Here is a 24,504-nt window from a genome sequence, read left to right on the forward strand (position 1 = left end):
CTTTCTATTTATGTCAATTTTTCCATTTACCATAAGTATACATGGAATTTCCTTTTCAAATCATTGCACTTAAGTTTTCATTTTAACAGGCCTTTAATAGGTTTTTAAAGAAGAGTGTTGAGCAAATAACAGATGATTCTATGCAAATATAGCAAAAAACACAGATAACATGCAAATGACTGAAATCTAGAGAACATTGATAGACCAACTCCCCATCTGTCAGATGGGAAGCAGAGGCCTCCGGAGGTTGCACAAAAGTCTTAATAGCAAGATTCTTAGTGGTAAATCCAGAGGCACCTAGGAGCCCTGATCCAGAGGTAGTAGTCAAAGAGGGCAGGGTAGGCAGTGCTGAGCTGATCATGGCTGTAGGAGGGGCCCAGACCCAGCAGACACTGTGGATTTCAGGGCTCCCTCCAAGACCCCCAGAGCATTCCCCAAGGTTATGGAAACCTTACCCTTGGCGCCTTCAGCTGCTTTCTAGTGAGCACAAAAGAAAAAGGCACTCACCCTCATGCTTCTCTCTCTTTAGTCACCAACCCTGACATTGCTCAGCCAAACCCTAGGCTGACAGGAGCAAGACGAGGAGTTCCTTGTCCTGCGTGCCGGGAGCCCACCCCTTGCCCAGCATTAAGGCCTTTGTGTTAGTGGACCAACACCAACTGCAGAACATTTGTGTCCCAGCCCAGGCAGACACTTACTCGTGGAGTCCTCCTAACACCCATAGGAGGTGGGCCCCATGGCCATCCGCCTTTCAGAGATAGGGAAACCGACTCTCAGAAATGTTCAGAGCTGATACAAAGACCAAAAGTTGGCAGGTCAGGGAACTGAACCAGGTGCTGAGGTTAAATGCTGTTCCCCGCCACCCCCTCCCATCGCATCTTGGAGCCTTGAGTTCAGTGCAACCAGGGCCATTCCCTGTAAGATGCGAGACACCCTCCCCAGCCTCTTACTGGCGTCTCCTAGGGCCAATCCAGCTTGATGGAGTGTTTGCTGCACCCACTTACCCAAGGGCTGGGAGCTGATCCCCCTTTTACAAATAAGAAAACTGAGGCTCAGAATGATGAAGGGATTAGTGCAGGGTCACACACATGGTGAGACCTGGGAATCGAAGCCAGTGCAGAAAGCTCTCCCTCCAATCTCCAGAGTCCCTAGGAGAAGGGAGACCCTTGCTCAGAGAGGGTGATCACAGGTTGGAGAGAGAAGCAGTGCCCCATTTGAGGTACCCACTCTCTGCTGCCTGAGTGTGTGAGGCCCAGCATCCTGGAGAACCACCCCAGGTAAACTGCACTCTTCTGGGCTTACCTTCTAAAGGATCTCAAGTCCTGGAAAAAATAGCATCACCAGGCAGGGGTCTCTAAAGACAGTAAGATCTCTCAAGCCACTGCAAGGTCCACCAAGGAAGAAGGTCGTTTCCATGGGGCAGCAAAGAGGGCTGCCTGGGGGTAGCCCAGGCCTGGGTTTGAATTCCATCTGAGACATTCACCCACTATGTGTCCATAGCCACCTTAATTGACCCTGCTTTTCCCATCTACTTACCTATAGTATATGGATAATAATACCAACTTCAGACGGTAGCTATAAAATATGCAACATCTCTGGCATAGTGCCTAGAACATAGCATGTGCTCAATAAATCAACAATAATAGCAGTCACTGCAGTAATTGTACAAGGGTTAGCCAGGCAACTTTTTTGCTTTCACAGCTTCCTGATCCTTAACCTTCATTCAATCCTAATTGGTATTCTAACTGTCTCTGAACAACCTTTTTTTTTTTTTTTTGGCCCTATATACTTTATCGCTTCCTGAAACACCATCTCCTTCCCTTTCTATATGCCTAAACTTTATCCATCCTTCATGGCACAGCTCTTCATGGATCTTCCTTGTAAAAGAAGCAGAGCTGGAGGGAAGAAATCAATAGTCAGGCAGGGTATGAAAGACCAAGAACCATGGCCCAAAGCTCTGGAAGAATCTGAGACCTGGGGCTGAGGTATCTGTTCAACTACCTTCAACTCATCACCCTTCCACTTCCCTCCCTCCCACCCAGTCACCTAGAGACCCAGCCACTTACATCTTACCCTCCCACCTGCTCCCTTGCCACCTGTACCTGCTCTCTAACAAACAGTGCCAAATCTCATCTGTCCTTTGTTCTCTTTTCCCTTTTATTGGCCTTCTTTTGGATCAACTTAGAGCTTTTTTCATGTCCTTCTCCTTTATTGGCTTATAAGCAATAACTCCATGCTGTTTTAGTTGTTACTTTAGAGTTTACAGTATACATATAATATTTGTCATCGTCTACTTTCAAGTGATGTTATACCATTCCATGTACAGATAAGACCTTACAATAATATATTTACATTTTCCCCCTTTAGGTCTTTGTGCTACTGCTGTCATACATTTTATTTCTCTATGTGTTTTAAATGCCACATTACATTGTTTTTATTTTTGCTTTAAACAATTAGCTTTTAAAGAGATTAAAACAAAAACAGTCTTTATATTTACCCTCATGGTTATTATTTCTGGTACTCTTCATTCCTTTGTGTAGATCCAGATTTATAACTGGTATCATTTTCATTCTGCTTGTAGGACTTCTTTTTTTTTTTAATTAATTAATTAATTTTATTTATTTATTTGGCTGCATTGGGTCTTCATTGCTGTGCTTGGGCTTTCTCTAGTTGCGGTGAGTAGGGGCTGCTCTTCGTTGTGGTGTGCGGGCTTCTCATTGCCGTGGTTTCTCTTGTTGCAGAGCATGGGCTCTAGGCGCACGGGCTTCAGTAGTTGTGGCATGCGGGCTCAGCAGTTGTGGCTCGTGGGCTCCAGAGCTCAGGCTCAGTAGCTGTGGCGCACGGGCTTAGTTGCTCCACAGCATGTGGGATCTTCCCACACCAGGGCTCGAACCCGTGTCCCCTGCAATGGCAGGTGGATTCTTAACCACTGCGCCACCAGGGAAGCCCAGGACTTCTTTTGGTTTTCCTTGTAGTGCAGATCTGTTGGTGATGAGTTCCTTTTGGATCTTTATACCTAAAGAGGTCGTTATTTCACCATTTTTGAAAGGTATTTTTACTAGGTAAAAAATTCTGGGGTGACAATTCTTATATTTCAGTACTTTAAAAGTTTGATAGGCTATTTCTGATTTACATTTATTCCAACAAAAAAAATCTATGGTCTTTTCCTCTAGCTACTTTTAAGATTTTCTCTTGTTTTGAGAAATTTGATTATACCTTGTACCTTGGTATAGTTTTATTGTTCCTTGTGCATGGGATTCACTGAGTTTCTTAAATATCTGGATTTATAGTTTTTACTAATGTGTCCATTAGTTCTTCAAAAAATTTCTTTTGATAGAACTACCACGTGATCCAGCCATCCTACTTCCAGGTATATAACCAAAGGAGATGAAAACACAATCTTGAAGAGATATCTGCAGTCCCACATTCATTGCAGCACTATTCACAATAGGCAAGATGTGGAAACAACCTAAGTGAATGGATAAAGAAGAATACACAGCGCACACACACACACACACACACACACACACACACACACACTGGAATACTATTCAGCCATGAGAAAGAAGGAAATTCTGCCGTTTGCAGCAACATGGATGGACCCTGAGGGCATTATGCTAAGTGAAATAAGTCAGACAGAGAAAGACAAATACTGTGTGAGCCACTCATATGCAGAATCTAAAGAAGCTAAACTCACAGAAAAGAAAGTAGAATGGCAGTTACCAGGGACCAGGGGGTAGGGGAAATGGGGAGATATTGGTCAGTGAGTACAAACTTTCAGTTATAAGATGAATAAGTTCTGGGGATTTAATGTACAGCATGGTGATTATTGTTAACAATACTGTATTTTTACAATAATACTGTGCATTTGAAAGTTGCTAAGAGAGTAAATCTTAAATATTCTCACCACAAAGAAGAAATGGTAATTATGTAATGTGATAAAGGTATTACCTAATGATATGGTGGTAATCATTTTGCAATATGTAGGTGTGTCAAATCAACACATTATACACCTTAAACTTACAGAATGTTATGTGTCAGCAATACCTCAAAGCTGGAAAAAATTTTTTCACCTCCTCTCCTTCAGGGACTTTAGGATGCTGGAAGTTGTCCTACAGCCCACTGATGTTTTGTTTGTTTATTTTTAGTATTTTTCCTTTTTGTGTTTCATTTTGGGTAGTTTCTATTGCTCTGTCTTCAAATTCACTAATCTTCTCTTCCACAATATCTAATCTACCATTTGTAGCATCCGGTGTATTTTTTAAAAATCTCAGACATTATAGTTTACATGTCTATAAGTTCAATTTGAGTCTTCTTTATATTTTCTATGTCTCTACTTAACAGTTCAGTCTTTCATCTATCTTTCTGAACATATGGATTATAGTTCTAATAACTGTGTTAAGGTCCCAACCTACTATAAGGATGATAGATTCTATAGAATCTATAGAATCTACCATCTGTAGAATCTATCATCTATATTATTTCTGGGTCAGTTTCTAATGATTGATTTTTCTCTTCATTATGGATCATACATTTCTGCTTCATTGGATGTCTGGCAATCTTTGAATGTATGCCAGACATTTAAAATTTTACCTTGTTGTGTGCTATTTGTTTCCGTATTCCTATAAATATGCTTGACTCTTGTTATGGGACATGATTAAGTTACTTAGAGCCAGTTTAATTCTTTCAGATTTTGCTTTTAAGCTTTTTTAGATAGGGCCAGAGTAGTGTTTAACTTAGTAGAGGTGCTAAATTTTCCCCACTACTGAGGCAAACTCACCTGATAACTTGTGAATTACATAATTTTCCTCTGGAAGTTGAAAATAGACATATATATGTCTGTCCCTGTGTGAGCTACAGGGATTTTTCCTCTGACCCTTTTTGGGCAATACTTTCTCCAGCCTTGTGAAATTTTCTCATATTCACGCACTGGCCAGTACTCAGGTGAATACTGCAGGAACCTTCTACAGATTTCTAGACTTCTCTCTCTGTGCAACTCCTCCTCTCTGATGATTTGCCCTGCAAACTCAAGCCACCTGGGCCTTCCAAATCCAACTTTTCAACCTAAGGAGACCACTAAGCTCTCCCTGGTTTCCTTTCTAAGAATTAAGCTGGGACCATCATAGGGTTCACCTCATTTTCTTCCCATTTTTCAAGAATCACTGTTCTTCATTGCCTAATATCTAATGTCTTAACAATACTGTTTCATATATTTGTCCAGATTTTTAGTTATTTTGGGTGGAAGTAAATCTGGTCCATTAATCCATCTTGGTCAGGATTGGAAATTGTAAATGTTCACCTTTTGATAGTGAACATGTTTAGTCCATTGTGCTTGTTTCCTTGAAACTTGCTGCAAATACCTTGGCTGCTGACAGATGAGAGATGATCCCAGGATGTTCTGTACATGGAGGAATGTGGGGTCCAGGCTCACCTCCCACTGCACTGCCACTGCCATTCTGATGATTGTTTTAAGTATTGAACAGTTAGAGGCGGTTTTTGTCCAGGCTGTTGTAGCTTACAAAATTTAATTCCTTCAAACACTGGGTTGCTAATCTACTTGCTTTCAGTTCCATTTATTAATCATAACTAAGGTTTTTTCCTCGTCATAGTTCTCAAATCCTGAAGTGCTTTCCCACCCCTCTCCTTTGCCTCTCTCTCAATGTAAAGGCAGCTACCTTGAGCCTATCCAGCTTGAACAAAAAAGACCAAAATTTAAAATTTTCCCTGAGGGCTTTATTCAACTGATAAGTTTTACTGAGCCTTTATTGCTCAAAGCTTTAAAAATACTATCTCTTACTATTTGGGGCTTCAAAATACTTGTCTTTCCCTCCTTTCAAGGTGCCAAATTTCTGGAATCTCCCAATTTCCTTTCATTTCAACATTTACACTGGCTGAGTCTTTCCTGAATGCACATCATCCTTGCAATATCCTGCCATCAAGGCCAATAATATCCACACATATTAATACTCTACTTCCCATCTTTTTCCTTGGTACTGATGACTCATTAGGCATGGGATCTTCCTCTCACATTTCAAAAAATGATGATTTTGTCAAATGTTGTTTCTCTAACAACATGGATCTCTATTTCTCCAGCCCCCAGCATAGCTTCCTCACTGCTTACCACCTACTGCTATGCTAATGTCACATACTGTAGGATTTAATTTCAGCAAGACTCCACTTCCTTTACCAATTTCTGTATCAGTCAGAATGGACTAACAACTATAAGAAACCTAAATCTCAGTGGATTAATACAAAGAATTTTTCCTCCCTCACACAAAGTGAATGTTCCTGGTTGGCTGTCTCTTGCATCTTATGGATCCTCCATCGTCTTGCAGCCTTCTTCTGGGTCCTCTGTATTCAGATAGCTGCCTTATAGATAATGAGAACAGCCAAGAACCTCATGGTATATCGTAGGAGCTGGGCCAAGAAGTTGAATTCCATTGATCAGAACTAATCACATGGCCCATCCAGAGGCAGGGGACACTGGGAAATGTAGTCTTCCTGTGTGCCTACAAGAAAAAGTAAATGACTTCACAGCACTGTCCAAGTGCCTACCTTTACACTGACTCATCTACCATGAACCCACCAAGAACAAAATAAGAATATCAACAAAGAGAAAGAATGTATTAAAAAAAAACACAGAAATTCTTGAACTGAAAAATACATTAACTGAACTGAAAACTAATGAGGGGTTCAACAGCAGACTTGATCAGGCAGAAAAAAAATCAGCTTGAAGAAAGGTCATTTAAAATCATCAAGTCAGAGGAGCAAAAGGAAAAAACTGTATGAAGAAAAATGAAGAGAGCTAAGGAACTTATGGGACACTATCAAGTGGACCAACATACACATTGTGGGAATCCCAGAGGGAAAAGACAAAGAGAAAGGGGCAGAGAGTTTACTTGAAGAAATAGTAACTAAAAATTTCCCAACTCTAAGGAAAGAAATGGACACACAGATTCAAGAAACTCAAAAAACTCCAAAGAGAACCACAATGCGACATTATAATCAAACTGTCTAATGTCAAAGACAGAGAGAGAATCTTAGATGCAGCAAAAGAGAATCACAAACAAGGGAGCCTCCATAAGATTTTCAGTGAATTCCTCAACAGAAACTTTGCAGGTCAAAAGGAAGTGGGATGATATATTCAAATTGCTGAAAGAAAAAAACTGTTGGCCAAGGATACTGTATCTGGCAAAACTGTCCTTCAAAAAATGAAGGAGAAATTAAGACTTTCCCAGATGAACAGAAGCTGAGAGAGCTTATTACCACTAGACCTGCTCTAGAAGAAATGCTAAAGAGAGTTCTTCAAGTTGAAACGAAAGAATGTTAGCAACATGAGCCATTTTAAAATATAATAATCTTGCTTTTGCACAGCAAAGGAAACCATCAGCAAAATAAAAAGACAACCTAAAGAATAGGAGAAAATATTTGTTAATGATATGACCAATAAGCGGTTAATATCCAAAAATATATAAACAGCTCATACAACTCAATATCAAAAAAATCCAAACAACCAGATTAAAAAATGGGCAGAGATGCGGTGCGCTTGCGCCCCGAGCCACGCACGCGCGGTAACGGTAGGGTGGTGGCGTTGGTACCTTTTGTGGTTCCCATCGTGGGTGACAAAACCTTGCTGGTGTGGGAGCTGAGCTCTGGACCCATGGCTGAGGCCTTGCAAGTGAGCCGAGCAGGGGCGGAGGGAGGGGTGGAGGAAGCCATCTCGCGCCTCAGTAACTGGGCGCCCCGGGGTACTGCTTCAGCACCTCATCTGCCTGTGGTCTCCGCTGAGAGGAATCTTAGTTCTAGAGCCGACCTGAGCAGTCAGCTCGCCCCCACAGAGTTTTGAGAGATAGTTCCCAACAGCCAGCATTGCCTCCTAATGCTTCTCGAAGCTTAGGATTTCAGAGGGAAACTTGTTGCTGAAATGAGAAGTGTTTGGAGTTGCAGGATCACCACAGTTGCCTGCGGCGAACGGCTGGGGGAATAGAAGGGAACGGGCGGTTTGGCTTCCTGGGCGTGAAATTTCCTGCACTTACTTAGCATGGGACCACCCTACAGCATTCTCTGTTCCCAGTCTTCTCCCAGTTTGGCCTGTATTCGGTCCGAGTCTTCCCAAACGCAGCAGTGGTCGGTCCTGTGTTCTATGCCATCATCAAGGTTTATTCAGCAAGGGATGCCCACAGAGCCCAAAAGGCATGCGACCAGAAGCAGCTTTTTCAGACATCTCCAGTGAAGGTGGGTCCAAATGTGGAATTCCTCGCTCTACTGGGATGAAGTGCTGAATTTAAAACTAATAGGCCATCGGGAATTCCCTGGCGGTCCAGTGGTTAGGACTCTGCACTTTCACTGCTGAGGGCCCGGGTTCAATCCCTGGTCCGGGAACTAAGATCCCAAGGGGGAAAAAAAAAAAAAAAAAGGCCAGCGTTTGTACAGCACTGTGGTGTACAGAATGCTCTCAGATGCACTGCTCCACTGATCCCCCAGTTCTCCAGTTCTTTCTGTTTTTTTAGATGAAGAAACTCGAACTTAGGATGGTTAAGTGACTTACTTAAGGTTCTTGACAGTAAATGTGGAAACTAGAGGCCAAACCCAAACTTAACTGATGTTAAACCCCATGTCATTTTATGCTGCCCCTTAATTTAAGAAATCTTCACAAGAGTCTTCCTTATATTTACTTTTATGTAGATTTTAAATGTGTGAGGTTGACAAATTGTTTTTTAAATTAATTAATTAATTAATTAATTTATTTATTTTTGGCTGCGTTGGGTCTTGTTGCTGCGCGCCGGCTTTGTCTAGTTGCGGCGAGCGGGGGTTGCTCTTCGTTGCGGTGCGTGGGCTTCTCATCGCGATGGCTTCTCTTGTTGCGGAGCACGGGTTCTAGGCGCGCGGGCTTCAGTAGTTGTGGCTCACGGGCTCTGGAGCACAGGCTCAGTAGTTGTGGCATGTGGGATCTTCCCGTACCAGGGATCGGACCCGTGTCCCCTGCATTGGCAGGCGGACTCTTGACCACTGTGCCACCAGGGAAGTCCCGAGCTTGACAAACTTTTGTCAGATGTGACATAAAGGAGGCTTCATCATCATCATCACTTTCAAACTGCCTATTCAGAACTCCCTTCAGATTCCAGAAAATGGTTAAAATATTCTTTAATGCATTGTAGAAACCTTATTCCATATTAACATGCCATGCAATTTTACTTCCCCAGAATTAACATTTCATTATGTGCCTCCATTCAGCCACCATTCCTTTTTCAAGGACCTTTTCAATTCCTCTGAATAAGTGAGTGAGGCTTCGATTTCCCAGACCTTTCACTTTATAATTGTGTGTCTTCTCTGACTGGCTTCTTGCTCTGGCTACTTCCTACTGACCTTGCTGCCTATTCTCACCCATATTTCTTTCCTCACTGATTTCACCTTTATTGAATCTGAGAACTCTCCTCAGATGTGACTCCAGGTACACTACCTCCCACTTCTGTACCCTGTTTAACACCCTCTTCAATCCTGGCTGTACTCCCTGGGATTGAAATGATTTCATATCAGACATTCTTTAATTTGCAGACCCTGCGACCATTTCACATAACCACTCAGATATTACGGATGGTCCTGGAAAGATTATGAAACAGTTACTTGGTATCACTTGTGAGTAATGAGTTCTTTTCTTATATTGGACATTAAGACCATTCCATAAGCTTAGGTTCTGAGATTTTCACAGCATAAAGCCCGTCACTGATAGAGTAATGAAGAAAATATTCTACAAGTCACTATAGAGTTGAGAGGAAAGGGCATTCGTATTAGATTTCTTTATTTAATGCAGAGCCTTAGTTTACTACCCACACCCCCGAAATTGTTACCTACTTTAATTATGCGTTCTCTTTAAATTTTATTTATTTATTTATTTGGTTGCACCGGGTCTTGGTTGCAGCAGGCGGGCTCCTTAGTTGCGGCTCAAGGGCTTCCCAGTTGCGTCACATAGGCTCCCCTGTTGCAGCAGGCAGGCTCCTTTAGTTGTGGCTCGCAGGCTCCTTAACTGTGGCATGCAAACTCTTAGTTGCAGCATGCACGTGAGACCTAGTTCCCTGACCAGGGATCGAACCCGGGCCCCCTGCATTGGGAGCACGGAGTCTTAACCACTGCACCAGCAGGGAAGTTCCAATTATGTCTTCTTTTATTCATTAGCAGGTATACATACTTCTTATCTTTTTTTCCCCTGTATTTTTTATAAATACAGACAAGAGAATAACATCTTCAAATAAAATGAAGGAAAGGCCTAATGTATCTGAGTTTTTCTCAGTAGCACGAAGGGAAATGTTTGCCAGCAAGAACTGTGGCAAGGTTATCCCAGATGTCAACTGTCTCTACTACCCAGGGGCTCAGAGCCCTTCTGAAGCTTCCTAATTGTCCAGGACAGCTGCATTATGACTCACCATACAGGGCCTAGCCTCCCTGTTTTAAATGTTGTGACACTCAACATTTAAAAATTAGTCTTCATGTCTCCTTCCCAGCAGACAGCTTCAGTTGGAGAAAGTAATTTCATTTTCTTATGTACTCATTCATTCACTCAGTCAACAGACCATCACTCATCTATTATATGCCAAGATCTATGCTTGTTTCTGGTAACAAGGAAAGAATAATATATGGTTCCTTCAAGCACTTAAGGAGCTCATAAACTAGTGATGGAGGAAGATGCACAAACAAATCAATAAAGAATTAACAATGAAAAAAATGGGCAGAAGACCAAAGAACAAGAGATGGTCAACAGGTACATGAAAAGATGTTCAACATCGTTAATCATCAGAGAAATGCAAATCAAAACTACAATGTGATATCACCTCACACCTGTCTACTTGATAGCTATCATCAAAAAGACCACAGACAACAAATGTTGGCAAGGTTGTGGAGAAAAGGGAAACCAATGTTCATAGCAGCATTATTCACAATTGCCAAGATATGGAAACAACCTAAGTGTCCATCAACAGATGAATGGATAAAGAAGATGTGGTATGTATATATACAATAGAATACTACTCAGCCATAAAAAGAATGAAAATTTGCCATTTACAACAACATGGATGGACTTGGAGGGCATTATGCTAAGTGAAATAAGTCAGACAGAGAAAGACAAATACTGTATAATATCACTTATATGTGGAACCTAAAAAATACAACAAGCTAGTGAATATAACAAAAAAGAATCAGACTCACATATATAGAGAACAAACTAGTGCTTATCAGTAGGGAGAGGGAAGGGAGAGGGGCAAGATAGAGGAGGGGGGCTAAGAGGTACAAACTATTATGCATAAAATAAATAAGCTACAAGGATACATTATATAACACAGGGGATATAGTCAATATTTTATAATAACCATAAATGGAGTATAAACTTTAAAAATTATGAATCACAATGCTGTACATCTGTAACTTATATAATACTGTACATCAACTATATCTCAATTTTTTTTAAAGTAAAAAAAGAAAGAAAAAAGTAAAAAAAAAATAATGATCTCCAGTAATAGTAAATACATGAATAAATATAGTAATCTTGATTCATGGAACTTATATACACATGTGACAAAAAACATTTTTTAAACCAAAAAAACCTATGTTATGGGAATACAATGTAATTTGAGACATCAATAATATAAAATAGAGGAAGTGGGGAGCTGTAATGGAGTAGAGATTTTTGTATGCAACTGAAGTAAAATTGTTATCAGTTTAAAATAGCATGTTATATTTTTAGGAGGTTTTATGCAATTGCAATGGCATCCACAAAGAAAACATCCATAGAACATACACAAAGGGAAATGAGAAAGGAACCAAAGTATATTACTACAAGAGAAAAATAAAGAAATACAAAGGAAGAAAGGAAAGGAGGGACAAAAAAGCTACAAGACATACAGAAAACAGTTAACAAAATGGTAATAGTAAGTCCTTCCCTCTCATTAGTTACTTTAAATGTAAATAGATAAACTCAACCAAAAGACATAGATTGGCTGAATGGATTTTAAAAACAAAATCAACAAAAGGCTGTCTGTAAGTGACTTACTTTAGATCTGAGGACACATTATAGGCTGAAGGTGAAAGGATGGAAAGATATTCTACAAATGGTAACCAAAAGAGAGAAGGAGTACTAATATCAAAAATAAAAATATACTTTAAATCAAAAACTGTTACAAGAGATAATTCACCAAGAAGATATAACAGTTATAAATATTTATGTACCAAACCTCAGAGCTCCTAAATATATGAAACAAACTGCAGAATTGAAGGGAGAAATAGACAGCAACACAATAATAGCTGGAGACTTCAATACCCCTATTTTCAATAATGAATAGAACAAACAGACAGAAGATCAATAAGAAAATAGAGAACCTGAACTTGAACAATATAGCAATTGGACCTAATAGAGCACTCCACCTAATAACAACAGAATATACATTCTTCTCAAGTGCACTTGGAACATTCTCCATGACAGACCACGTGTCAGGCCATAAAACAAGTCTTAACAAACTCAAGATTGAAATTATACAAAGTATCTTTTCTGATTACAAATGGAATGAAATTGGAAATCAAAAGCACATGGGAAACAAAAATTCATGAATATGTGAAAATTAAACAGCACACCCTTAAACTACCAATGCACCAAAGAATAAATCACAAGAGAAATTAGAGATAAATGAAAATTAAAATACAATATACCAGCACTTATGGGATACAATGAAAGCAGTGCTAAGAGGGAATTTTATAGCTGTAAATGTGTACATTATAAAAGAAGATCTCAATTTAACGTCTTAAATTTACACCTACAGAAACTAGGGGTAAAAAACTAAACCCAAAGCTAGCAGAAGCAAGGAAATATAAAGATGAGAGAAGAGATAAATGAAATAGAGAATAGAAAAACAATAGAAAAAATCAATAAAATTGAGATAAATTTTTGAAAGATTGATAAAATTGACAAAATCTTAGCTAGATTAACTAAGAATAAAAGAGAATACTCAAATAACTAAAATCAGAAATGAAAGAGGAGATATTACAAATGATGCCACAGAAATAAAAACAATTCATTTTTTATATAAAAAAAGAATACTATGAACAATTGTATACATAAATTGGAAGAAATGGATTAATTTCTTGAAACACACAACATACCAAGTCAGAATCATGAAGAAACAGAAAATTTGAGCAGACTAATAATGAGTAAGGAGATTGAATAAGTAATCAAAAAGCTGCCATTGCTGAGAAGAGGGAGAGGGTGTACCTATATGTAATGAAACCAGCTCAGACCTGACCCTCAGGGCTCCTCCTCCAGCATCTTGGGATCTGACACTGCCCCCAATAGGGCAGTGACAGACACTGAGAATAGGAGAACTAGACACTGATTCATACCTGGCTCTGGCCTTAGCCCATCCATCTCCAGCCCCACCTCCCGCCATCACACTCTCTGACTTCAGACACAAAGCTATAAAACAATGGAACAGAATAGAGAGCCCATAAATAAACCCAAGCACTTATGGTCAATTAATCTATGACAAAGGAGGAAAGAATATACAATAGAGAAAAGACAGTCTCTTCAATAAGTGGTGCTGGGAAAACTGGACAGCTAAATGTAAAAGAATGAAATTAGAAAATTTTCTCATATCACATATACAAATAAACTCAAAATGGATTAAAGATCTAAATGTAAGACCAGAAACCATAAAAATCCTAGAAGAAAACACAGGCAGAACACTCTTTGACATAGATTGTAGCAATATCTTTTTGGCTCTGTCTCCTCAGGCAAAGGAAACAAAAGAAAAAATGAACAAATGGGACCTAATTAAACTTAAAAGCTTTTGTACAGCAAAGGAAACCATCAACAAAATGAAAAGACAATCTACTGAAGGGGAGAAAAATATTTGAAAATGATACGTCTGATAGGGGTTAATCCAAAATATATGAACAGCTCGTATAACTCAATATCAAAAAAACACCAAACAACCCAATTAAAAATTGGGTAGAAGACCTGAATAGACGTTTTTCCAAAGAAGACAGACAGATGGTCAACAGGCATGTGAAAAGATGCTCAACATGGTTAATCACCATAGAAATGAAAATCAAAACCACAATGTGATATCACCTCACACCTGTCTACTTGATGGCTGTCATCAAAAAGACCACAGATAACAAATGTTGGCAAGGATGTGGAGGAAAAGGAACCCTAGTACACTGTTGGTGGGAAGGTTAATTGGTGTAGCTGCTATGGAAAACAGTATGCAGATTCCTCAAAAAAAGAAAAATAGAACTACCATATGACCAAGCAATTCCACTCAGGGATATATATCCGAAGAAAATGAAAACACTAATTCAAAGAGACACATGCACCCCAATGTTCATAGCAGCTTATTTACCATAGCCAAGATAAGGAAGAAACCTAAGTGTCCATCAACAGATGAATGGATACAGAAGAAGATATATATATTCTAATATATAAATATATATGTATTCCATATGTATATATGTATATATCAGAATACTACTCAGCCATAATAAAGAAAGTTTTGCTTTTTGCAACATGGAGGCTATTATACTTAGTGAAATAAGTCAGGTGGAGAAAGACAAATACCATACAATTTAACTTATATATGTAATGTAAAAAATAAACAAATAAATAAATATACTGAAACAGAAATAGATTCACAGATATAATGAACAAACTAATGGTTACCAGTGGGAGAGGAAAGTGGGGAGAGACAAGATAGGGGAAGGGAAATATGAGGTATAAACTACTATGTATAAAATAAATAAGCTACAAGGATATATTGTACAACACAGGGAATATAGCCAATATTTTATAAAACCATTAAATGGAGTTTAATCTATAAAAATACTGAACCACTATGCTATACACCTGAAAATAATATAGTACTGTAAATCAACTATACTTCAATAAAAAAAGAAAATTAAGAAAACAAATCCATTTACAATGGCATCAAAAAGAATCATATCTAGTAATAAACCTAACCAGAGAGATGAAAGATTTGTACACTGTAAACTACAAAACATTGTGAAAGATATTAAAGAAGATACAAATAAATGGAAAGGCATCCCATGTTCATGGATTGGAAACTGTTAAAATGTTTGTACTACTTAAAGTGATCTACAGTTTCAATGTGATCACTATCAAAATCTCAGTGACATTCTTTGTAGACTTAGAAAAATACATCCTAAAATTCATATGGTAACCCAAGAGACCCTGAATAGCCAAACAATTCTGAAAAAGAGAAACAAATTTGGAGGTCTCATACTTCCTGATTTCAAAACATATTACAAAGGTACAGTAATCAAAACAGTGTGATACTGGCAAAAAGACCAATACATAAATCAATGAATAGAATAGAAATCCCAGAAATAAATACTCACATATATGGTCAAGTGATCTTCAACAAGAATGTCAAGACCAGTGAGTAAGGAAAGTATAGTCTTTTCAACAGATAGTAGTAGGAAAACTGAATATCCCCATGCAAAAGAATGAAGTTGAACCCTTACTTTACACCATATACAAAAATTTACTCAAAGTGGATGAAAGACCTAAGTGTAAGACTTAAAACTATAAAAGTCTCAGAAGAAAACATTAGGGAAAATCTTTATGATATTGGGCTGAATGTTTTCTTAGATATGACACCAAAAGCATAGGCAACAAAAGCAAAAATAGACATGGGATTACCTCAAGGTTTAAAACTTTGGTGCATCAAAGGACATAATCAACAGAGTAAAAAGAGAACATAAAGAATGGAAGAAAACATTTTTAAGTCATATATGTGATGAGGGTCTAGTGTTCAGAATATAAAAAGAAGTCCTACAACTCAACAAGAAAAAAATATAATGACCCAATTAAAAACGGGCAAAGAATTTGAATAGACATTTCTCCAAAGATGATATACCATGTCCAAAAAGCATATGAAAAGATGCTCAACATCATTAATCATCATAAAAATGCAAAGCAAAACCACAGTGAAATACCACCTCAGAGCCATTAGGATGACAATTACTAAAAAAAGAAAGACGTAGAAAATAACGAGTATTAGCAAGGATGCATAGAAATTGGCACTCTTGTGCACTGTAAGTGGATTTGTAAAGTGGTATAACTGCTATGGAAAACAGTATGAAGTTTCTTCAAAAAATTAAAAATAGAACGGCCATACGATCTAGCAATCCCACTTCTGGGTATATATTCAAAATAATTGAACCAGGGTGTTGAAGAGATTTTTTCACACCCATGTTTATAGAAGCACTATTCACAATAGTCAAGAAGTGGAAGCAATCCACATATCCACTGATGGATGAATGGGAAAACAAAGTGTGGTGCATACATACAATGTTATTCAGCCTTAAAAAGGAAGAAAGTCCTGTCAACATGTACAACATGGATGAATCTTGAGGACATTATGCTAAGTGAAATAAGTCATCACAAAAAGACAAATACTGTATGATTCCACTTATATGGGGTATCTAAATTAGTCAAATTCATAGAAAAAAAAAGTAGACTGGTGGTTACTAGAGGCTGAAGAGAGAGGGAAAGAGGATTTGTTTAATGGGTATAGAGTTTCAGATTTGCAAGATGATAAAATTCTGGAGATCTATTTCACAATATGTTAATATACTTAACAGTACTGAAATGTACACTTAAAAATGGTTAAGAGGGCAAATTTTATGTTAAGTGGGTCTTTTAAAAACCACTATTTAAAAAATATGTGTAGGAATAAATAAAAATGAGACCACTAAATTTCAAACTCGGTGATTTGTAGCCAAACACACACTCAGAGAAAAACTTATAGCCTTAAATATATTTGTTAGAAAGAAAGGTTAAAAATTAATGAAATAAGATTTAAACTCAATAAGTTCAACAAACAAACATATTAAAAACTATAGACCAACGATAATAGAAGAAACATGTCAAAGTCAATACAAACAGAAAATTTAAAAATTTAAAACAGAAGTGATCAATACAACTAAAAACTGGTTATTTGAAAAAATCAATGAAAAAGACAAATCTTTGGCAAGTGTGATCAAGAGAAAAAAATGACAAAAAAAACAGTTTAAAAAAAACCCCAATATCGAGAACATGAAATAAGACATAATTTTTGGAGAAGAATGTTTTTCAATTATGAAAGAATTTCCATATACCAGATTCTTTTCTCACAGGTTATTACAAAATATTGGGTATAGTTCCCTGTGCTATACAGTAGGTCATTGTTTGTTATCCATTTTATATATAATAGTGTGTATATGTTAACCCCAAACTCCTAATTTACCCCTCCCTCCTCTTTCCCCTTTGGTAATCATAAATTTGTTTTCTATGTCTGTGGGTCTGTTTCTGTTTTGTATGTAAGTTCATTTGTATCATTTTTTTTTTTAGATTCCGCATATAAGCAATATCATGATATTTGTCTTTCTCTGTCTGGCTTAATTCACTTAGTATGATAACCTCTAGGTCTATCCATGTTGCTGCAAATGGCATTATTTCATTCTTTTTTATAGCTGAGTAATATTCCATTGTATACCACATCTTCTTTATCCATTCCTCTGTCGATAGACATTTAGGTTGCTTTCATGTCTTGGCTATTGTAAATAGTGTTGCTATGAACATTGAATGCATGTATCTTTTAGAATTATGGTTTTCTCCAGATATACGCCCAGGTGTGGGATTGCAGGATCATATGGTAGCTCTATTTTAGTTTTTTAAGGAACCTCCATACTGTTCTCCATAGTGGCTGTACCGATTTACATTGCCACCAACAGTGTGGGAGGGTTCCTTTTTCTCTACATCCTCTCCAGCATTTATTATTTGTAGACCTTTTGATGATGGCCATTCTGACCAGTGTGGCTACTGTAGTTTTGATTTGCATTTCTCTAATAATTAGCATATTTTCATGTGTCTCTTGGCCATCTATATGTCTTCTTTGGAGAAATGTCTATTTAGATCTTCTGCCCATTTTTTATTAGATTTTTTTAAAATACTGAGCTGTATGAGTTGTTTGCACACTTTGGAGTTTAATTTCTCATCATTCTCATTGTTTGCAAATATTTTCTCCCATTCTATATGTTATCTTTTCATTTTGCTTATGGTTTCCTTTGCTGTGCAAAAGCTTTTAAGTTTAATTAGGCCCCATTTGTTTTTATTTTCATTATTCTAGAAGATGGATCCAAAAGATACTGTTGCGATTTATGTCAAAGAGTGTTCTGCCTATGTTTTCTTCTAGGAGTTATATAGTATCTGGTCTTCCATTTAGGTCTTTAATCCATTTTGAGTTTATTTTTGTGTATGGTGTTAGAGAATGTTCTAATTTCATTCTTTTACATGTAGCTGTCCAGTTTTCCCAGCACCACTTATTGAAGAGACTGCCTTTTCTCTATTGTATACTCTTGCCTCCTTTGTCATAGATTAATTGACCATAGATAGGTGCATGGGTTTATTTCTGGGGGAAACCTGAATTTATGGATGACTTTCTTGGAAAATATTTGAGTGAGGATTACACAATATATATAATTGTCAAAATTCATTAAAATAAAGACTTCTGCATTTTGTTGCATATAACTTATAACTTAATTTTAAAACATAGATAATAAAAATTGTTTATCCTTCAATGATTTCCCTCTACATAAAACACTAGGATCATATACTGTGCATAAGAAATCTATCAGACTTTCAAAGAACAGATGACAATAGCTATGAGCCTAAAAACTTGTAGATAATTTCTCAATATAGCTCTGAAACAAAGAAGTGGCAAGTGTAGTACAATGAAATGAGAGTATAGAGTAGCTGCACCTATAAACTTACATTTAACTTTTATAATTATTAGAAAATCAAATCTGGATCATATCAAAAGAACAATGTGTTATAACCAAATAGAGTTACCTCAGAAATGTATAGGTGGTTCAACATTAGATAATTTAAAAATAAACTTACTATATTAACAGATTAAGAAGAAAGGGAAAAGGACCTTCTTAATTGATGCTATAAAAGCATTCTTTTAAAGTATCTCTCAGAAAGCTACAGAAGACATCAGAGTAAGTGATGAAACACTGGAAGTATTTCCATTAATGTAAAATAACAAGGCAACTGCAAATATTGAAGATTGTCCTAAAGGCTTTTTCCAAGGGAGAAAAAAACAAATAACATACAAACCCAGAAAAAATATAAACAGACAAAATTGTCTAACTGTTGGTAATATAATCAAATACATAGAAAATTTTATAACATACCATCGATAAATTGTCAGAACAAGTAAGAGAGTATAGCAAGTAACTTCTTTTACCAGCAAAAAAACATTTTAAAAGTATAGTAGAAAAATTCCCATTCATTTTTTCAAAAATCTATAAAACTTCTATTTCTACTTTTGTAATGTGTAATAATAATAATAATAATTTTGAATTGTGAAAGACATATATGAAGCAAATTACAAAATTTTGGAAGACATACAAATAATAGATTACAGCTGGAAAATATACTGTGATAGTGGATGGGATGACTCTGTTAATATGTCAATTCACTAAGATGTAATTATTAACTGCAATTACAATAGAAACATTTAAAGGATTTTATGAGAGATTCCAAAATTCATCTGAAAGAGAGAATTTCAAGAATATAGAAGATGAATTGAAAAGACAAGAAAAAAGTGATAAGGGAGGAATGTGGCCTTTAATATAACAAAGCATACTGAAAAGCTATAATAATTATAACTGCATGGTGTTGATTCAGGTATAAACAAGTAGATAATTAAACAGAATAGAGAATACAGAAGGAAATCTATGGATGCATAGGAATTAAATACATTGAACATTGCATTGGAAAAGAGTTTTTGAAAGTATAGAATATTCAATCAACGATTTGGGAACAATTAACTATATAATGTGGAAGTGGAAACAAACTTGCCTTATCCCTTCACAAATATGAACTCATCTATAAAAGTACTAGGATAAAATTTAGGCTAATATGTTTATCATAATTAGCAGATAAGAAGGAGTTCTTAAGACATAATTTTTTTTAATTGCAAATGGAAAAAAACTAATGAATTTGATTATATAAAAACAAAGGAGAAAAAATTTGTGATAGACTGGGAGAAAATGTTTGCATAAAACATATCAGCTAATAAATAATATCCAGAATATATAATGAACTACAGTGAAAAGAAGAGACAAAAGAGACAAGCCACCTGCCTAGAAAATGGGCAAAGGTTATAGACTGACAATTTCCAGGAAAGGATATACAGATGGGCCTAAAACTTTAAGGGAGGGACCCTTACTCTTTTATCAGAGTTAACTGTAGTCAAAAGAGCACCCCAAGAGGGTGAGGAAAACCCACATTGCTGTTTTTTTCCCTCTATCCTTCTGCCACTTGGCCTAAGACATGGGTGCAATTGTGGGAAGTGGGGTAACTAGAGCTCCAGTTTTAGTTTTCTAGCCAGAGGACCACAATGGGGAGCCACAGGGAAATAAAAAGTATGCAGAAGGTTGCAGAGAAGAGGGAGCTTGGGAGAACAAACCCATGAACTTGTTTACGAAATCCTGGGCTCACCTCTGAATTGTGCATGCATAGATCTAATTCTATACAGCATACCAAAGGTTTTGAGAACTAAACTAAGAGATAGACTGCTTTCCAGGTCCCAGACTGACCACTAGGTGGCATACATGCAGGACAGATCTGAATAGCACTGCAAAGGCTTGAAAATGGAACTTATTTAAAACCACAAATGACAGAAGGCTGATTGGAGTTTGCAGCCAGAACTGAAGTGAGTCGATTGCCTTTACAAAAAAAATTTCAACATTTTATATAGAATTTAAACAAGACCCAGTAACCTATAACATAATAATCACAATGGCCAGGATGCAATCCAAAATTACCTGGCATACAAAAAACTAGGAAAACCTCAACTCTCATGGGAAAAGACAATCAACAGATGCAAACATCAACATGACATAAATATTGGGATTATCTGATAAAGACTTTAAAGCAGCTATTATAAAATAAGGATGAAACTGTTAAAATGAATGGAAAGATAGAAAGTCTCAACAAAGACATAGAAGCTATAAAGAAGAACCACATGGAAATTTTAGAACTAATACAATAACTGAAACAAAAACCTCATTGGATGGACTTTTAGTAATAGAATGGAGATGACAGAGGAAAAAGTTGTGAATCTGAAGATAGATCAGAAGAAATTATCCAATCTAAACAACAGAGAGAAAAAGATTGGGGGAAAAAAATGGACAGAGCCTAAGAAGCCTGTGGGACAATAAGAAACTGTCAAACTTTTTTGTCAACACAGTTGCAGAAGGAGAAGAGAAAAAGTGTAGTGTAGAAAAAAAATACATGAAGAAAAAAGGCCAAAAAACTTCCCAAATTTGGTGAAAAATATAAACTTATAGAGTCAAGAAGTTAAATTAACCCCAAAGATAATAAACCCAGAGAAATTCATGCTAGACACTTCATAATTAAACTGCTGAAAAATAAAGAGAAGGGAAAAAATCTTGAAAGCAGGAAGAATAAAAAAAAGATGCATCATTTCTTCTAGAAGAACAAACAGTCAAATGACTATGGATTTCTTATCAGAAACCGAAGAGGCCAGAAGGAAGTGGAACAACAGTTTGAAAGTGCTGGGAAAAAAAAAAAAGTGTTCTGATTATGGTAGTGGTTATAAAAATCTATACCTGTGTCAAAACTCATAGAACTATACACTAAAAACAGTCAAACTTTCATATGTTAAACAACAAAAACAAGTTGCAAAAAAAAAATACAGTTCAGGAGTAGACTTCATCAATTAAAGCTTACTTCTACACAGAAGTAGTTTCTTTGCAGCTTCTTCATTTGCACTCTCAGCTACCCAGATGGTTAAAGTTACCAAGTGTGTTAGATGTTCTTAAAGCCACTAAAACAGCCTCTGCTTGCACTACAGTTAGGCATTTCTGCAGAATTTTTAGCTTTTTTTTTTTTTAAGGTCTTCACATCACACTAAGGCTTTGTCTTTAATTATAAGAAAGCTTGCCTCTCATGGCTTCAAAACACTAACGTGTTGGAGAAAATCACATGCAAACTAGCAGAGTTTCTGAGTTATGCTGACATCATTGTTTATCAATCATGTGTGAGCTAATCATTAAAGAAACATTGTAATGGAACAGACTGTATTTGATAACAATGGGAAAATATTACACGAAGTTAAAGTGTTCTAAGGTCATTTTTGCCCAAGAGGTAAGTAAGGGTATTGACTTATCCTGATCTTTGGTAAATCAAAGATGAATGTTATAATTTTCTGAGTAAATACTAAAAGAATGAAAATAGAGCATATACTTAGTGTACTTAGAAGCTAATCGAGGGGAAATGAAATTATTAAAATATATACCTACTCAAAAATAAGAAAAGAAAGGAGAGAAAAGTATGAGACCTATGAGACAAACAGTAAGCACATGGATTTGAATTAAATTGAAATATACTAGTAATTAATTATCTAACTACATAAAATCAAAACAAAAGTGATGTTATTTACAAGCTATATGTTATAAAGAAGCAGCAAGGTTTAAAGTAAAAAGGAGGAAGGAAATATATCATGTAAATATTAACTAAAAGAAAGCTGGCTTAGCCAATTTAACATATCTCTATCTGTAACTGATAGAAAAAGTATACTAAAATCAGCAATATTTTTGAGCTCATTTCAGCAATGCTATTAAGAAACTTGACCTACAGACACATTGTTGTACCTGACAACTTATAGATACATGTTCATTGCAAGCACATGTGGAACATTTATAAAAATTTACCATAAAGCTATAAAACAAATTTGAAAAGAATGAAAACACATAGAGCATGTTCTGTGACCACTATGGCATTACTCTAGAAATTGACAACAACAAAAAAGATAACTAGAAAATTTTTGTATATTTTGATATTAGTGAATACACTCCTAAATAACCAGTGGGTTAAGGAATCATAATGGAAATCAGAAGGTATTTTGAACTGAATAATAATGAAAATGGTAAATAACAAAACTCATGTGATCCAGGGACTTCCCTGGTGGCACAGTGGTTGGGAATCTGCCTGCCAATGCAGGGGACACGAGTTCGATCCCTGGTCCAGGAAGGTCCCACATGCCGCAGATCAACTAAGCCCATGTGCCACAACTACTGAGCCTGCGCTCTAGAGCCCACGAGCCACAACTACTGAAGCCCACACGCCTACAGCCCGTGCTCCACACAAGAGAAGCCACTGCAATGAGAAGCCCGCACACCACAATGAAGAGTAGCTCCCGCTCGCTGCAACTAGAGAAAGCCCGCGCACAGCAATGAAGACCCAATGCAGTCAAAAATATATTTAAAAAAAACTCATGTGATCCAGCTGAAGCAGTATTTAGAAGAAAAGGTAGTGGCTGCAATGCATATATTAGAAAAGAAAAAACACTTAAATATTTGAATGTAGAGAAAGTGCAAAACAAATCCAAATAAATGCAGAGGAATAAAGGAATTTATGAAATACAGATGCAATAGAGAGGATCAGCAAAGTTAGAAGTTTATTATTTGAAAATATTTTGAAAATTGAACTCTGATAAGACCTGTCATTACACTAGCAGGTTCTCACTGTGAAGACTGGAGGAAAATCCATGGTGCTTCCAGGAGGGGGAGGGGAAAGTACTCATTTTAAAATATGAAAAGTAACCCAGAGTGTCCTGTTCTCTTTAACAAAGGCCTGCTGTGAGATAATAGAAATATATATTGGTCTCTGTCCCCAGTTCCAGGCACAGAGGTCCTAAAATCTTTGTAAAATCCTAAGAGCACTAGGAACATCTATTCTTCTAATGAGGTGATTCTGATGGGCTCCTGAATGGCTGGATGGGGGCTGGTCACCAGAAGGACCAACCCATGATTAGAAGCTTGGAATTGTCAGCCCTGCCCCAACCCCATCCTCAAGACGGGGGAGAGGGGCTAGAAATTAAGTTAAGAATTGATGATGCCTATGTGAGGAAGTCTCCATAAAATCCCAATAACAGTGGGTTGGGAGAGCTTCTTGATGGGTAAACACATCCACATGCTGGGAGGGTGACACACTCCAAGTCCCAGACCTTGCCTCATGTATCTCTTCATCTGCTGTTACTCTGTATCCTTTATTATATCCTTTAATAAACTGGTAAATGTAAAAAAAAAAAAGAAGAAGAAGAAGAAGAAGGCACAGTATCCGATATCATGAATAAAAAAGTGAAATAACTACCAACATTATGGACATTAAAAATATAACAAAATAATTTTGTAAATATTATGTATACATTTAAAATTTATAGGGAAGTTGCTAGGGAAAATATAACTCAAGGATGATAGAAAACTAAATATTCATAGGCTTCCAAAGAAATTGAATCAGTAGTCAAAGATCTTGTCACAAAGAGAACTCCAGATCCAAGTCACTTCAACAGTGTCCACAATTAATCAAAAATAAATAATTGCAACCGTACATGAACTCTCCCAGGGAATAGAAAAGAAGGAATATCCCCA

The sequence above is a fragment of the Eschrichtius robustus genome, chromosome 6, assembly GCF_028021215.1.
Source record: "Eschrichtius robustus isolate mEscRob2 chromosome 6, mEscRob2.pri, whole genome shotgun sequence".
Taxonomy (NCBI): Eukaryota; Metazoa; Chordata; class Mammalia; order Artiodactyla; family Eschrichtiidae; genus Eschrichtius; species Eschrichtius robustus.